This window comes from Clinocottus analis, unplaced genomic scaffold (assembly GCF_023055335.1).
Source record: "Clinocottus analis isolate CAN_PGR_092001 unplaced genomic scaffold, fCliAna1.0.p SCAF_13, whole genome shotgun sequence".
Classification (NCBI taxonomy): Eukaryota; Metazoa; Chordata; class Actinopteri; order Perciformes; family Cottidae; genus Clinocottus; species Clinocottus analis.
In genome coordinates, this window is record NW_027175854.1 from 1,377,124 (window position 1) to 1,394,293 (window position 17,170).

The 17,170-nt window shown below is 40.9% G+C and overlaps 1 protein-coding gene across 1 annotated transcript in view; it reads left to right on the forward strand.

The window, feature by feature from the left end:
• The first annotated feature begins 16,170 nt into the window (after positions 1-16,170).
• The window catches only part of brinp1 (bone morphogenetic protein/retinoic acid inducible neural-specific 1), a 98,186-nt gene continuing 97,186 nt past the window's right edge, over positions 16,171-17,170 (forward strand). Inside the window, exon 1 of the mRNA XM_068574362.1 lies at positions 16,171-16,547. The gene's annotated coding sequence lies outside the window, so the exon portion shown is untranslated. The remainder of the gene's footprint in view (positions 16,548-17,170) is intronic.

Sequence of the window (17,170 nt, forward strand, 5' to 3'; positions counted from 1 at the left end):
TGTCTTATTTAATTTTACGAATCTTTAAAAGGGGAAAAAACATTTATAGAAATACATAAATAAAAATACAATCTCAAATTTAAAGTAAAAGTAAAGTGTTTACCACAGAACAGTTCTGCTGCTCAGACATTTCTTGTTAATGCGGAGAATGAGGACCGGGGCCAAAATTGTCAGTGGAGAACGATTCTGCCACCTGGCCAACCATCACGCTGTGTGGGAGGGCGATGATGATGATGATGATGATGACAGAGTTCTCGGAAATGCCCCTTAAGTGTTTTTTGGGAAAAACACATAAACTCCTACACCATCAAATTTCCACTGGTAATATTTGTGGACCGGGCCTTTTATTCATTTAATCATAATTTAAAAGCCTTTTCCACGAAGTAACAGTAATAATTGTCTGTTGAATCTGATTCACAATAGATAAACTAATAGTATTAACCTAATTAACATAATAATATAAACTGTGTTTTTAGAGTCACCATTTCTAGTTTTCTAAAATAACATTATCATAGGTTTCAGAACAAAATGTTAAATAAAAGACTCCTAATGTGCCGACGTATAGGATTTGGAAATTTTCCATTTTGGCAACGTCCACTGGTAATAAGGAGCTCGAGCAGCCAAACAAGTCACCACTTTCTGCCAAACGTTATCAATCAATCAGAGAAACTCCACTGACTCCTTATGGCCAAAATGCACATAAAGAATCAAGACGTGGAAGCTAGAAGAAAACATCCCTTCGCATGTATGTGCAGTTGACTTATTGTATTTGGTAGAAAGCTTTAAAAAAAAAAAAAAGCACCACTGGATGTGCTGCCTCAGATCACACAGACAACTGATAAGTTCATATTCAGTTCATATTACAGTCCATTTGTTCCGCTTCGGTCCATTTCGGGTGAACCTTTTGGATGGTATCCCTGCTCCACTTCAGGGCTTCCAGTCCTCTCTCCACTGACGTGTCCTGTCCATCTCCACTGCCTCCTCGTGGTGATGGTGTCGATGCTCTCTGGACTGGACCACGCGAGCGGTTGTTGGTTGTGAAAGGTGAGATGCCAGGAGGTACTGAGGCTCTTTGGGTAGCATGTTGACAGCTTTGGAGAAGTTGTTCTCTGTTTGCTTAGCATTCTCGTGTTGATGCTGTCGGTGGGGGGACTTTGGCATATTTTTCAGCATTCTGAAGGTTTTTCTGGTCTGGCTGATTTGGCACACACACACACACACACACACACACACACACACACACACACACACACACACCAACATGTTCTTTGTCCCAGTCCTCCTGTGCTCATACAGTGCTGGTGTAATTGGTGGTTTGTGGGTCGGTCGGGCTCAGGTGGTTTGGTCTAACAAATAGTCTAATTGTTGTGCTTGAACTATAAGTTCAGTCACAACAGCGACAGCTTCAAGGAAATCTGAATGAATATGGTGCACGCTGGTCGGTTTTGAGTTGTTTTACATTTGCATGTACTCCAAATTGCTTTTTTACTCATAATTAACATATTAGTGTCAATTGGTCAACGAGTAGGTAGAATCTTAGTCCCCCAACCTTGTCCTTGGTTGACTACAGCCCTATTCATGTCACTGCCTGCTCTTCCATTCGACCTAACACTGCTTCCCATATACACACTCCTCTGTTGTGGTTAGGTCTGCTCCATCCATCTTTATCAGTAGAGGTTTTGTGCATTCAGGGTCATCACTTCCGTTTCCTTGAAGCTGATTTTTTAGTCCTGTTTGTTGTGCAAAGCTGCTGACATAGAATGTTTTTATTTCTACTTATTTTTTTCAGTTCAGCCCTAGTAATCTGTGAGTAGTTACTCACGTATATATTAGTTTATCAAACTGTGCTTCAACATAGAATTAATACTCAAACATGATGATGAGCAAAGGTCACAGTCCTCAATATAGTCTTCACCCTTGATTTAATATATATATTCAGTCATTGCAGTTGTCTTGAACAAATCACAGTGGGCAAAAAAAGAATAATTCAATTGAATGATTTGCAGAGATTCCTAATGAATTTGGGAAAGACTTGTGTGAAATATTTTCCAAGGCTGGAGCTCAGTATTTCAACGTCCCCAGCCTCTTCTCCCAGTTGCAATTCTGCACACGTAGCTGCAGTACTCGCAAAGTTTGTGAAACAGTATGGAAATGATAGGATGTTTGCCTTCCTACCAGACAGGTAGCACAGAGGCTTTGAGGGATTAAGATATGTACCGTGGGGAAGATAAGGAATAAAGATAAAACACTGGTGCGATCTGAACGTTGGATTAGAGGGCAATGCCATAAATTAGAGAAAATGTATGTACGTATGTATATTTTAGAAAATGTAAGCGCTTAATTGTCACACACAAACATCAGAGATACCTTAATCATTGATTGCAAAAATACTTCTATTTTATTATGATTGAGATTATATTTCTTGGTTTATTTCGAAAGTTATGATCGAGTCAACATAAAAATTCTTTATGTGCAAATTTAAAAAGTTGCCCTGACTTCTGGACCCACAACTTTCTTCCTCTAATTATTAATGTTTTTGTCCTGCGGCCTCTTCCTCTTTCATCCTCATGCCACTGGAGTGGTTAAGTGCTAGGTCTGACTAATGTCTTCCCATGAAATACTTCCAGAAGATGGAGAAATATCCACCAGTCATGTTACACACATCATTTGTGCAGCATTGAAATGATTTGTCTCATATGTGACTCTTCAACACTGACAGCCTGAGTCTCTTCATGCCGACAGAGTTGGCGTCTTTGAGTGTTACCTTTCAGAATGCAAAATGACTGAAGACATGCTTCTGTAATTTTCTCTTTTCAAAAATGCAAAAGCAGGAATTCATGAAGAGGCGAATGTTTTTCAGTCCCAAGTGTAATTTATGCTTGTTAGTGGTATAAATTGTATGCTGTGCCCCGAGGAACGTCATGGGGAGAAAAAAGGTCTTTACTTCAAGTAAACTCTAAAGTACGAGATAGTCATACACTTTGACTCATTTAAAGGGGCAGCGTGGAACATTTAGGGAGTTTATCATTAAGGGTTTTTATTGGCTATTGTATATAATATTTTCATAATCGTGTTTTAATCATTGTATAAACACCTGAAACTAAGAATCGTTATGTTTTCCTGAGCTGAGAAAAAAAACATTTACATGTATACGTACGGCGCGGGTCGTCTTCCATGGAGGCCGCCATCTTGCATTGCCAGGTTTTACCTTATCTGAAGGTACTGCTGCTTTTTATTATTACTTTTAAATGTTTTTATGTCATTTGTTATAACTTTGCAGCGCGCATTTCCTCTGCTCTCTGTCGGGCTGAGCTCCTCCAACAACACATAAAAAACACAAACGCAGACACATGGAGCGCGAGCAGACAGCCCGCTGTGGGGAAGTGAATGGTACTCGCGTTGACTGCGACGCCGCTCGTTACTGCGACGGCAACATAACACGTGAGAGCAAAACGCCAATACTTACATGCGACCATTTAAAACGAAGGTCGGCCACTGCTGCTATGTTTGCACCAGCACGGGTGAACGATTGGCCAAAAGCTTTTTAGTTGACTTCTCCGCTGGCTGACACAAAGCAACCACGTGGACAGAAGACAGGAGGACAGGTGACAGCCGGGGTGACTCATATTCAATATGAACTTCAATCAAATGTTCTGTATTCGATTCACATTTCACATTTGTTTCTAGTGAAATATCAATGATTTCAAATAGTGGCTTTGCTTTTGTAAACACAACTGTTTCTGCTCTAGAAACACTATTTAGCTATATCGAAATTATCTGAATGAAATAACTAATTATGTTCTAAATGTGTGTTTTTTAACCTCATTTATCTTTTTTATAATAGTTATTTAGTCATGAGTGCCGATGATTGATAAGCGTAGCCCCTAGTTGTACTACTATCTTAAAATACTTACCTGTAGGCCACCGTAGTTCTCATCTTGGAAGGGGAGGGGCCAAGCTGAGGGGTATTTAGTTGTTTGCAACCTGCCACGCAACCACTAGAGGCCACTACAACGTGCACTGTCTGTGCAATGTGAGTTGAGTCAAAGCATTGCACACAGGCCTTCATTTCATTTGAACACAACTCCAGTTGTCGTGTGCTACTTTACTTCCCTCAAAGCTTACCTGCCTAATTTCGGAGTCCAAAGGAGTTAAAGTATTCTCTCTTGAGTGGTTTAAATTGCATGAGATCCCGTTCAAAAGTCTCGGATGTGTTAATTGCTATTTTGCCATGAATATAGATAAGCAAATATCCAGCACAGACAACAAATAAATGGTATTAACACAGAGATCACACAAATGCTAATCATGTAGCGTTGCTTGCGTTAGATTGAAGGATATACCTTTTTTACCAGCTTAATCCTGCATAGCATTATTTCTGATGGGATATAATTGCGCTATCTTACTTTGGGGATCATTTTGAGTTCATCCCTCGCACACTGTTTACCCTCCAACATTACTGCTGGCTATCTGTGCAACTGCACTGTCAGGTTTACCCACCCAGTCAAATTAATCCTCAGGAACAGCTTTGAGTATACCGTATCACGGCTGGATTTGGCACTCGCACATAAGAAAAATGACATTCGGAGGGAAATAGCACACTTCTGTTGGCAGTAATTTGCAGACAAAAGACATCAGCTACTCGTATGGTTTCCTGTCTACCTCCCAAAGCGCCTATCCTCTTCGTATGGTTATACATGGAGCACATGGTGCATGTGAACATGGACAGGTCTACTGTGAAGACTTCACAGTAGACCTGTCTGCCCAACAATACTGTATGAGGCCTGATTCATATTCAATACCTCTAATACCACTTGACTCTTTCGAGTCAGTCCCGCATCCATATGCGAACAAATGTATTTTATAACCATTTATATTACATACCTTCATCTAACTTGCTTTACTCATTGCATTAAACATCCTTTTCCATTCCTTCTCAATTTAACCATTACACCCAGACAACCTATCAGTGTGTGTGTGCGTGTGTGTGTGTGTGTGTGTTTGTGTGTGTGAGAGTGCATGCATGCAATTTTAACCTCACTTCAATGGGAAGTGAGTTGAGCACATTTTCAGCCACTTTGTTAATGACAATGACTTTCTTGTCACATCCTTCAGACTACAGAGGCCTTAGCTTACTGATGCTCGTTCTATCTAATTACATTTATCAAACAACAAAAGGCCAGAGCAGGCAGAGGAGATCCACACTAATTACATTAGAGCTGGAGGAAGATTGGCACATGTGATGAAGTGATTTGGCCACTTGCAGCCCGTCCCACCGTGCTCAATAACTTCAAGCCCATCCTGGTTGTTTATGAGAGTGAGCTGTCATTCGGACATTAATCATTCAAATGCTGCTTACGCCCCTATGTTACAGACCCTCACCAACGCGAGTGGTGCATTGGGGCTGCAGGAGTTTATGCAGTGAGTCCAACACATCAGACAAAGGCCGGCTAAAAAATGGTCAGCTAATAAAGTCATTTAAAAAGCATTTTCAGATGGCGAATGTACACCGTTCCCTCCACGCCGTGTTATTGAAGAAGCCTTACGACGTTCTCATCGTCATGCAAATGCCGTTCTGTTTGTATATTCTGTATTATATTTTGCTCCAGATGCTCGACACGGTGAGCTCCAGGAGTACGAGGCAGCTCAATCAGGTCCCAGACAGCGAATCCAGCGTCTCTTTGTGGCAGTCAGTCTTCCCCCCAGAAGACAGAGTGTTGCTCTTACTACTGTTCAAGCTTTCAACACAGCTCAGAATCTCCTGTTGACACAAAAGGGTGTGTATGTGTGTGTGTGTGTGTGCGTGCGTGTGTTTCTGTGTCTCCGTGTTTGTCTGTTTGCTGAGGGGGTACAGACAGGAACTTAGGAGTTTGCAGCTGTCACAATGAGATGTCAATATTTATGACACGTTGTTTGCTATCTGGTTCGTCTGAACTCTTTCTCCTTCAGACATCTGCTTCAGATATTTGCACATTCACAAGCATTATGACCAGAAACTCAAAAGCCAGTAAAATCAAATTACAATTATTTTAATTTCAGCGTGCTCTGTACAGATAAACAATTTCAGCAGTTTTTGTTTTTTTTTCTCCTGTCTTCTCTTCATGTGAGAACTCATGAAAACAGATTCATACCTAGAAGCTTCCTGTATACAACCACAGTCCTAGCTGTTTCCCTGGGGTAGAGTTGGGGTTTAATTGTTCAAGGTGAAGAAGGATGGTCAACCGCTGGTCAGGATTTCTGCCAGAGAAGTTATTCAAAGAACCTTTTGACAGCGGCCGGCGGCCAAGTGTCATTTTTTGATGGGGTGCAGGCCAGTGACAGACTGATGGCAGCCTTAAGGCAGGGCCGAGGCTTAGGAGGTATTACAGTATTACAGGAGTAAGGTATACCAAGGAATCTAGAAACCCAGACAGTATGGTTTTCAGTACCGTCATAAATATAGATTTCGCGCTTCACATATTTCTGTATTGAATTGATGTATTGTACTGCACAGCAGGCGCCACATCTCACTGCAGTGTGTGTGTGTATGTGTGTGCGTGTGTGTGTGTAGGCTACTTGTCGGTCAATGAATGCTTCAGTTCAACTCCCATGTCTTGCTTGATACCATCAGTCATCTCAGGCAGACTTGAGGACTTGAGAATTTGAAAAATGCCTTGTTGGTCAATTTACTTCACTTATCACCAGGTATCAAAGTAGTCTGTTCCTTTACTCGCTGTCTGACTCTTACATTCACTAAACCTCATCCCCCTACATCTGAAATCTGCACAGAAAATACACTTTAATTTGGTTAAAGCAGGAAAGTCAGTAAATCAGTCTGCATTGATTAATGAATAAATGTGGTTGATTATCACAGTATCCGCTGCCCACAGTTGCTTTACAGCATTTGAAAAGCGTTTACTTAAGTTCATGAAATCCCTGCAGCATCTGAAGGTAGCAGGACGGATCAATCCGCAGCTTCTGAGTCTGAGTGTTCTCCTGAAAGTTCACCAACGTTCAACTGGATGAGATGTGAAGATGCATATACCCTCCACATGTTCACGTTATGGTCACATAATCTTGACTGGCAGAACAAAAATATCTGTTTTGGTAACACAGTAACGCAGTATTAAATTACAAACAGTAATATATATATATATATATATATATATACTGTTTGTGGAATTGTGATTCCTTATTCTCCTACTAGTTTAAACTACATCTTAGAAATACATTTTACAAATCCTCCCATGCTCACGCCCACTTGGGGCGCTACTCTTTCACCTCCCCCGGGTCTTTCCTGGCGATCAGTTGATTGAACCGCAACCTTCCAGTTACAAGCATCTCTTGCCATAAGCCAGAGGTCAAAACATTATGGATTGACTTTTTAAATGAGAGAAGAGAGAGACGCAAAGATGTAGCTGTGACTCATGATTCGCCGCTACCATAAAAGTTTACAGCCGCAGGTTTATTACAGGTTTATTAATGTCAGGGGTCAATTCCATCTTCAAGCCCCATTCACATACCTCCACGGTCAAGTGACAGAGCCTTAGTCCACACAGTACGCACACGACAGTGCAACAACGCGTATTGCTCATTTTGTGATTGAATAGACCTCGAGGGAGGTTGCTTTTCCTCGATGCCTCACGAGAGCTCGTTCTGTTTCTCTCTGCGTCCTCAACACTGCACCTGGTAAGACCCGCCCATGTGGACCAGGACGATCACTGGCAGTCGGTTAGACATGGCGTCCTGTGCTATGGCGCCTTCTTCAATGAGACCCCCCCTCCTCCACCCGCCGTGGATTAAATTATAGTGTGCCAAAAGGCTTAATATATCTTACACTGTTCAACTATGACGTGAAATGTTATTTTGCCATTCATTTGATTTATGAATTATGCAATATGGCTGGAATCACATGCCCAATTCCATCTGCAGTGTGGCCTTCCTGTACCCTGCAATGCCGCTGACAAGGCTTCGGTCAATTCAGATTGCTTTGTGTTTTCCAGTCTGTATTTTGCAATCAGACAGTGTTGTCTTCATCTTGTTAAAAGTGCACAACTTTGAACTTACAGAATCCACGGTCTCACTGACCGTCTGTCATTCGGCAGTTTATTTCATCAGAGATCCCCAAACTCAATCCTCCAAACAATATTGCCTTTTTTTTGTGTGTTGTTGTTGCCTATTTCATTTTCTGAGCTTTTCAGCCTCCCGTTCAGTAATGTTGCATTTCTTCTGCCTGCACTCAAATCTTTATTTCAAACGCGCCGTTCCGCTGAGTGTCTCCATGCTGCGATGCGTAGTGACACACAGGTGTGTACGTGGCGTTTTGTAAATCCAGGAGCACGCACAGGTACACAGAGACAGGGAGTTGAGAAACATATCTTTTACTTGCAAATCCTCTAACACCTTAATATACGTGGGGACCATGGGCTACACCTCTGCCATGGCTCCGGCATCTACAAGCTCTCCTTTTTGCTTTGGGTGATTAAAATATCATCACAGCTTGAATAAGCACTTCATTAGTACAAAAAAAACCCAGTTATTTCACAATGGAGGAACCAGAACAAGAATATACAGGGTTTTAGCAAATGAAAGAGCGGGGCATGAAATGAAATGTCGAAATGATTAACTGAATGTGAAAACAAAGTGCCACAAGTCTAATATGCTTCACAAAGTGCCCAGAGCTGAGAAATGCACAGCGCTATGTAGAATTATGAGTGGGTTCACACATGAAAAAGGCAGAGAAGCAAACACTATTCTGTAAAGGATTGAAAAGACATGCAGATACACAGTTCGAGGGAGAAAGAGAACGCTAAGGACAGTAGGAGTAGCTGTCAGGTGGAAAATGGTAAAGTGGGAGGTATGACATTTCCTCACTGCTGGCTACAAAAATGCATATTTTGCAAATGGAGAGCTTCAGCCCCGGTCCACATGGTGCCACATCAGACAGCCTTTGGCCACATCCTAATCACTGCTTAATTATTTAGACTGAACAACTGCTCTCGAGGCTGCTTTGTTTTCTTTTCCAATACAATCCTTTTTGCATACGTTTATTCTCTCCTTCTGTCTGGAAGGAGAAACAAACAAAGCCCACATTTTAAATTACGTTGTTTGCCAAGAGCAACGGGAGGAGAGCGAACTCCCCGCAGTCAGCAGTCACAAGAGTTCGATTCTTCCTTAATTTGGCACACATTTTATTCAGGAGATTCCATGTGATAATAGTCCTCACATTTTTTTTAGGTGAATGAATGATGAACACTTCAACAGGAGGAAAGGTAGAGTGCATATTCTACATCTCTTAATCGCAAAATAACTTCCCCGCTCAGTCTCTTCCATTGCTCCAAAGTTTCAACCTGCAGAGAGCAGCTGTTTTCTGTCATCTGCGATTCATAGTCATAAGTTCATAATTACTCTTAAACACTCTGCATAGCGCTGCTCATAATGATGTATCTGTGATCTCCACAATGGCTCGGCTATAACAATGCACTCACATTACAATGGCTGCTTTTCTGCCCTTGCCTTTACGGATGTGGAGCCTGGGAAAAAATATTTTTAACAGCTTTGGAATAATGATAAAAACAATATTGTTTGCAGCTATGCGTTAATTTGTTCTAAATTATTCATACACCATTCAGTGGGTTCATAGAGGTGATTCGATTATAAAACATATACACTTTCTGCTGAAAGTATATCTTTAGATTTTGACAGAATATACTATGCACTGTGTTGGTTTCACATATACATGAATGCATCTTATTTATGCACTAACACAATATGTATTATTAATTATTGTGTTAGTGCATGAATAATATAATGTTAGGACTCAATATAAACATGTTGTCTACATAGCGTCCTCCAGTCTTTGGATGCAATGAGACAATGGAAATGAGTGGATTCACCAATAAACATGTGTTTTCTCGCTGAATGGTTACAGTTCACTTTTACCACCTCGTGCCAAACGTTGGGTCATCCAGCAAAAAGAAAAGGTTAACCTTACTCAGTTTCTGCCAGAACACATTCCTAGAAGAATACTTTTCAAAGGCACCACACACACATACAACCTGCTCTTGTGATTTATCATTTGTACTTCATATTGTGAACGATCCCACAAACGTGTCCAGAAGACAAGCGGATGTGATGATACAGGCAGGCGGTACGTTGTTGGTGAAGTGTTAATGAAGCCGAAGAGGCGATATTCCAGAAGACAAGTACTCTCCTCAGCAAAGTCATCCAAAAACACAAAGCAGGTTGCTGAATCTCGCTCAGTACTCAAGACTGGTTTTAAAGAAGGCTTCAAACTTGTTTTTTTTAATGCTCTCTGAAGCTTTGTGAGTCAGTGTGCGCCCTCTTTCTGAATTATCCTTCGCTTTTGTGCCAGATGGGCAATTAGAAATATGGTTACTGCATGCTGAGCAGCCACCCACACACTGTCTGCAACACTGCCACATGTGGTGAGATTACCTGTAATACAACTCATATTGTATGCCCCACTCAAGGTCCTTGTCACTAAGCTTCAAACTTTCTGTGCCTTGCAAATAGAAAAAATAAGATGACATCTGTCACTTTGTTATAACAGGTTGAAACAGTGAAGTCACAACATCATAAAGTCCGAAAATGCTTCCACCAGTTATTCCTACTGTCACTGTGTCATTGTACTTTCACTGGAAATGTATTCCTCTTTGACGTACAGTTTGAGGAGTATATTTGGCTTTAACAATGAGAGCATTATTAGAGAAACTATTGTTCTATGTAAAGTAATAATCTACCTGAGCAGAGAGCTGTGTCACTCTCTCTCTGTGTGTTCTGTTGAGAGAAGATGTCAGGGCTGATGGATAGGTCACATGTTGGGGGATTTTAACACATAAGACAGCTGTTTGTTCCCATTGTGTTGGAATCAAACAACGTTTTTTTACTAAAGCATCCCCCCCAGCATCCCCATAGTATTTCAGTATCCCAATTATATGCATACTGCATCCAAAACATACTTTGCAAGAGGAACTGCAGTGTGTGATAAAAGTGAAAAGTATAAGTCTGTGATTTGGAACGCAGCCAAAGTGCCTATTTCAACCAAAACCATGATATTTTCCTAAAGCCGTGCTTAAAACCTAACCAAACGTTTACCATGGTGTTGTCACGCCGAGTGATTTTGAGCGCCACAGACAAATAACGTGGAATTACAGTTATGGTTGTCATATCAGAAAACGCTCATGCAGTTCTACAAATGACATGTTTTGTCCTTTTAATAATTTGGAGGACGTTTGCCATTTCCTTTGTCTTTCCTTTACACTAATTGAATGAATCTGATTTACCTGCATTTTTAAAGCATTGATCAACAAATACACTGAAACGCGTCACCATTGCATACAGAAATGTGTGTTTTTTTCCTAATACACAGAAGGCGTATATTAGCTAGACTAAGGGAGCGATGAGGTGACCTCGATGGTAAGGAAATCCTTTTAAAAGTGATTGTTTCTATGTTTGGATCTGGTGGGCTGGCTGTCTTATTACCCAGAAAAATCCCTGGAAATGAGTTAGTTTTTCATTAGAGTAGCAGACTAGAATGGTGTCATCTTCATTCATCTGTATTTCCCCCACTTGACCCTCCTTCCCTCACCCTGCAAAATAGAAAGAAAAAAAAATCTTTATGACTGATGGACCTGCTGGCTGTTTGGACATCTGTCTTCTCCTTCGTAGCCCTGGCAGGGAGAGGTCTGGGTACAGTGTGACAGGCTTTCGCAGCAGCGTATACTAAGACCAGGTAGTAACATCTCTGAGGCTTAGGCCACAGAGATCAGCCATTAGTAGGCTGTCAATCTTGCAAGCACTAACAGTCTTCTGGGCAGGTAGGAGGGAGATTCAGGCCATGGCTTCCAACAAGGAGGTATATGTGAGATCATTACAGTCCGGATAAATTTAGCTCCTGTAAGGGCTCATGGTGCTGAATAGGGCACAATTATTGCAGTTATGTGGATAATGGAGTCAAATCTGCACAGTACAAAAGTATATATTGACTTGACAGCGGTATTCCCAGAAGGCTGTAAGTTATAAACTTGGGTCATATTTGACATTAACGAACACATTCTCACCAATAATGAGACGCTGAACGGCAAGCTTGTTAGAGAACAGTTTCTTAATTCTCTTTTCTATCAGGCGTTGAGGACGTTGATGCACATTCAGTCGGCTTCGTGGCAGGTGTTACCATCAGAAAACTCTGATGTACCTTGGAAATACTTTCTAAAATTAGCATATGACTAAAATTATACAAGGAGCTGATAACTTTAAATACAGTCACTGAGACATGTCAGTATTGTTTTCTTAAATATATTACACCGTGTCGTGCATGAGCAGCACGCGTTTTTCTTTTGCCAAAGTAGTGTACATCTTTGGGGGTAGTAGGGACTTACCATACATGTTGTATGTTCTAACACTTGATTGCTCATATTTAATTCAAACTTCCACATATTTAAATCGTAAATGCAACCTGTCAATCACAACGTAACCACGTCTATAGCATACCCCACTTTCTTGTCTTTTTTACTCTGTATGGGACCATCATTTACAGAAAACATCACGCTATATTGAAGAAGACTTCAACGCATTGAGATCACACACTTGTGTTTACAATGTTTGCTGAATAATAAAGTAGGGCAATTTTCTCAGACTTTCTCGACCCTTTCTGGCTATTTAATAATAAAAAAATGGAAGTTTAAGGCATTTCCTTATTGCGTTTACTTTTCAGACTCGGAGGTCGCTGCCTGGGCATCAGCAAGGATTGAGAAACTCAAACAATTAAGATGGAATATAATATAGAGAGGTCGTAATCTGTAGTTACCTGTTTAAAATGTGCTTGGTGTTTTTGTAAAACAAGATATTTGGTTGAAATTTATGTTTTGAATAATTGAAATGCCTCCCTTTCTTCCCATTCTTTTGTTCTTTCCAGTATGCTTGCTTTGACTTTGAATGCTTCTCTTTTCATTAAGTTTGCCAACAGTACCTTTCCTGCACTTTCCCTCTAGAGATACGGCATTTAAAATATGCATTATATCAACACTCAGCTTGTCATCGCTCAATACTCACACTCACTGCTCATGTCATCAGACAGGTGGACCCAGTGCAGCAGTGGTCTTCACGGTTCCCTGTGGCTTTCGTGAACAGCATGGTCATAACTCGCACATTTCTTTTGTATCTCCAGTACTTCTGCACCAGCCTCAGTAACACATGGAGGAACGATGACCTAAACATCTACACAAAGAACTTACTATGGTGTGCTTGATGAAGCCTTGACTGACATGCATTACATGTGCAAGTAGCAATAATGGAAATCCAGTCGTACCTCATGCAGTGGCTTATGTATCATAGATATACTGACAATGACTCAGTTTTAAGGGGCAATTAAGCTTCTCTAAAAGGTGTGAAAAGGTCTCTGAATAGTCGGATGAACAAAGTTGAAGGGAAGTTTCTAATTAAAAGCTCGGACCAATAGAAGTATAGAAAGTAAAGACTTCAATGATCCCCCGAGTATTTTATTGCAAAGGCAACTTGTCACGTGTTACTACCACTTCCAGGCTAATGACTCTGTAATGGCCCCATTTATCCATTTAGCCTCATTGAGTTCTATGCAATACTGGTCCCGCCAGGTCCTTTGCCTGTTGGTGGAGGCTTCAAACACTTGACAGCACGTGGGCCATTGGAGAGCTAGTGGAGTTGCAAAGCTGTCTGGGCTGCAGTTGATGTAGTGGCGTCAAAAATCAATTCAAAAGTTATCGTTTCCACATGCTTGGGCTTTGAGCTACAATGACGACTGCAAATGAACATATAACTGATGGATGGGGTCAAATATACTTGTATTATTTTGTTAATGGGAAACTGGAAACATACAAGGGATTACATTGAGTTCTCCTAATAACCTTCATTGTGATGACTTGTTGAGTCGTTTCGTAATATTGTGTTGTATCGTGCAAATATACATTTTACCGTAGATTGAAGAAGGAAGTGAAACAATTAATGTGACGAATGCACTGGTGGGTTGAATTAAGTAACTGACATAGTGTCACCCATCCAATGCTCATCAGGTTATACTGTGTCGTGTCACTTAATCAGCATGAGGCCTTTACATTATTACAACGTTTTAACGTATCAATGTATTGAAGGAAGGAACAGACAGCACTACATTTATATTTAAAAGATTACAACCCATGATGATGATTTCCTTTCTTAACTTGTCATTTTGGTCAAGTTTGACTGTAACACTGAACTTTATATGTAATGACAAGTGACAGCGTGCACTCTGATTTGTTATTTTAACATAATTAGAGGGTTAAAAATATGATAGTGTGTAGTGATACACAACCAGACACTCATTCTCTCAAACAAAGTCTCTGTAAAAAAAAAGGAAAATGTGATTCCAATCGGCTTTATATCCGTCTCTGTTTGGCCAAACTAAATGGATTAAAAGTCCAAATCGTCGTCAAAGGTCCTGAGGACTCCATGTTCCCACCAGAGACTAACCCTTTAGCTATATTTGGGATGTCTGGACACACAATACCAATTTGATTACTTGCAAATATGAGTGCTGACAATCTGCCTTCAAGATCGGATTTGAGAGAAAAATTGGATTTGCCTGCCGTATAAACATAAAGCCTAAATTATCATAGTGGTGTTATTGCAACAAAAAACAACCTCGCACAAAAAAAAAGTCCTTTTAAGAATTTGAAATGGCCCACATCAGGTTATTCATGTTGGTAATTGTTCACTGCATTGTAATGCTTTTACAAAAGGTGAAGTGTAGAAACTTAAGAATAGTAATATCCACACAGCATGTGGGCTTTCCCAGATATCACTTTGGACTGATTACAGTAATTTGACTCTCACAAATGAAATAGCCAGGTCTTTTGTTTGGTTGTGCTTTATAGATTTAAATGTCTTTGAACAGTAATCATATAATGTTTCCACCTTGCAGGCTGAACGTCCTGTAAAGCAAATGCTTTGAAATGAATAAGCTAGTAACAAGCTACCATGCATATCATTAAGCAAAACAATGAATAATGGAAGTATGATTCATAAATTGCTTCCATTATGACAGGTGTTCAACATATAAGATCAAAGATGAGATTTATGTGTCCAATTCTGCGGTATCCTGATCAAGGTACATGCAAGTTGAGTTCCCCAGAGTATGCCTGCATGTATCAGTAGGTTTCTAAATGTTTTAATATCAGATCATTACTGTTTTCAAAATTCCCCAGTAGTCAGCGGAGGTGTAGGTTTTAGGAACATTTGATATCAGCGTTCTTGAGTCTCATCGGGCAATTACCACAAAGCTATTAATATATATATATATATATATATATATATATATATATATATATATATATATATATATATATATATATATATATATATATATATTCGTGATGTTTTCTCCAAGCCTTCCCTTCAATGCCCAAAACATAATCATGGTGAACAATTTCAGAATCCTTTCAATATTATTTTTAATTTGTATTATGTATTCCACCCACAAGGGACACATCACAGAGTTTTGACTTGTAATAGTAAGTACGACCTTAAAACTCACCAAAATGTTTAAGCACGTATGTTTCAAATCAGGTGAACAATATCAATGTTATGGTCATTGGTAATTGACAGCAGCAGCCAGAACAATCACCCTTCAGTTGTGTTTCAGAAACCAGCATTTGTTCCCTTCACTTGTTAGGTGTAGTTGACCCGACTCCACAGAGGCTTTGGGGTTTTTTTAGAATGGAGTTTCACAGCAGATCAGTCCAAGTTTACAATAACACAGTGATACAGTCACGTTGCATTTTATGTAAAGTACACAGCCTACACGTGGCATATGTGTGGCACCTTCTGTGCCGTTCACCGCCTTCACTTTTTGTTGCAGTTTTCCACAAAATCTCTCACGCCTGAATCATGAAGCGCATCACTCTCCCATTCGGTTCCGTTGATTAGTCACGGTCAAGCTGTTTTATGGCGGTCCACCTGCAGCCCTGGTGTAAATGTTTACCCATCATCAAAGAAAAGTCACGACACGGCTTCTTATCCTCATCCACCCTCACTTCCCTCGCCTTCCGCCTCATCCAGTCCAGACCCACCCCTTACTGTCTGCCATGACCGTCCTCTACAATACGAGACTGTATTCTTTGTACCTCCCCTTTCTCGCCCTCAGTCTGTGCATCCCAGCCTCCCTTCCTAGATATCCATCCCACACCTCTCCACCCGCAAACGGCTCCTACGGGGAGAAAAAAAAAGAGAGGAGAGAACAGAACAGTTTGAAACACGTCGGCATAAATCTCCCATCCAGAGCTCCTTTTTCTCCTTCCCCTCCTGACGGACTTCATTACTTTATTCCTCTGCGCGCCAATGCCCGAGACCACGCCGAAACGGAGGATTTTTTTCCCTTGAGCATGAAAAGGATTGCCAAATCATCCGCAATCCAACATCACCGACTGAGCCACCAGCATGAGCACTGGATACATATGCTCCAGCAGAAGTTGTTGGCTAGAGAACTAACACATCTTGGACCACAAATACAGCTGAGAGGGGAGAGTCAGTTTTAGGTAAGTACGGTTATCCCGTCTTGGACCTCAAACATAATATGAGGGTATCTTTTATATGTATTGTGTATAATATATTTATATTTTTTTCTGTTCATCACTGACCACGAGGTATAGTTGTCGGGTAGGCAGGGCTATATCGTTGCACAATTATGTCGGTGTTGCGTGGTCAGCATGTTACTGATGTGGCCGGTGCTGTCCTTTTCAGGATGGAGGCAATTTGTTCTTCTCACTGCGCGGCTCTACCTTTTAAATAGTCGGCGTGCAAGTCCTCTCAAGCTCCGCCCGGACCCCGAAATGTCGACGGAGCGTTCAGGGGCTATTAAATATAATAGCACAACTCTCGTAATCTTATAAACCCCATCATCTCCCAAACATTATGCAAATGAGTTCTTCTCTCGATTGTGTGCGCCCGACTGCGTTCTCTCCGCACGCTGTGAGACCGCATCTTCTTCCCGCGGTGGCGGTGGTTGCGGTGCAGAAGTGCGCATGAAAAGAAGCATTAAAAACACTGGTGATGATCCCAGATTCTTTTTTTTTTTTTGGGAGAGGGGGGGGAGGTCGCCTCCTTTACACTGCTGCTGCTCCAGTGAGTGGCATTACAGACTCAACATTTAGAGTGGAGG